Genomic DNA, 1382 nt, shown 5'->3' with positions numbered 1-1382 from the left:
TACATATGTTCTTTTATATAATATAATTATATATACAATATATATGTATATATATTATATATAATTTAAACGTAATATAAGAGGAAAATCTTATCATAATGAAAAAAGAAACTTTGCGTCCAACGGGTTTGGGTCCTGGTGGAGGCAAAGTGTCTTTACTTCATTCTGATCAGATTTTCCTCCTCTGTTACGTTTACGTAATACATAAATTGTTTTAGTCTTATTGTTTACGCGATTCATGCGACATGTTGTTTCTGGGTTTTTCATATTTGTCTATTAAATTATATATATATATATATATATATATATATGATAAAAATATAATAATAATAATATATGTATATAATAATAATATATGTATAATTATTATTATATCTATAATAAAAACTATAAACTAATTATTATATGTTTATCGTCGCTATTTCCATGAACCGACAAATACGAAGATTGCGATTGAAAAATTATTACTTTTTGATGCCAATTTCTGACCTGAAAAATTCGTTGCAGGATTCTTGTATTTATTATTTAAAACATATTAAATAAATTGTAGTTATTAGGTCACAATGTTTATATCAATCTTCTAATTAATTAGTAATTAACTAATTTAAAATAATAATTAAGATTATATTAATTAAGATATTTGTAAAGTTCTTGTGAAAGTTATTTACATAATTGCAGTTTATTTATACGACATTTCGACGGATATTCGTCAGTTCGTGTGAACCATCCCGAGCTCTGCTTACCAAAAATACGCGGTAATCGCGCGATAGTATTAGCATTTGCATACATGAAAACACTTTGGCGATACTTTTGTTTTTTATTTTTGTTTTGTTTTACATTTACAACCAGCGTTAAGCCCACTGAATTGTTTAAATGCTTAAATAATTGAAAACATAAATTATGTGGATTAAATTCTCATATAATTTACAATGAAACTTTATAATGTACGGTATTTTATAAGATTATTTTTTTTAACAGAATAAAATCGGTAACATTTTATTGGAAAAAAAAACTTATTTTACATCTATAGACGTAAGTTAATTTAATATGCTGAATCATTATTAATGGTATAGGCCTATACCTATTATATAATTCTATAAATTAATCAACAAATATCTCATTAATCACATTATCGCAAATAGGCCTATTGAAGTATTATTGAAGTATTATTAATTCTTTATTAAAGCATTATTCGAGCACCTTCATTATTATTATTATTATTATTATTATTATTATTATTATAATTATTATTATTATTTTATGTATTATTTATCAACCATACTAACATTGAAAACATGAATTTTGTGGATAATAATTATTTTTTTAAAAAACTTATAATTTATAAGATTATTTTTTAAAACAGCAGAATAAAATAGATAACA

At 22.4% G+C, this 1382-nt stretch overlaps 1 protein-coding gene across 1 annotated transcript in view; it reads right to left on the bottom strand.

The window, feature by feature from the left end:
• Positions 1-1382, bottom strand: part of LOC117125008 — a 24001-nt gene that overhangs the window by 21781 nt on the left and 838 nt on the right. The window lies entirely within an intron of this gene.

This window comes from Anneissia japonica, unplaced genomic scaffold, assembly GCF_011630105.1.
Source record: "Anneissia japonica isolate Jap-2015-1 unplaced genomic scaffold, ASM1163010v1 scaffold2878_len565122_cov162, whole genome shotgun sequence".
Taxonomy (NCBI): Eukaryota; Metazoa; Echinodermata; class Crinoidea; order Comatulida; family Comatulidae; genus Anneissia; species Anneissia japonica.
Note: the sequence above shows the minus strand (reverse complement) of the source record. Positions and strands in the feature narration are given on the sequence as shown.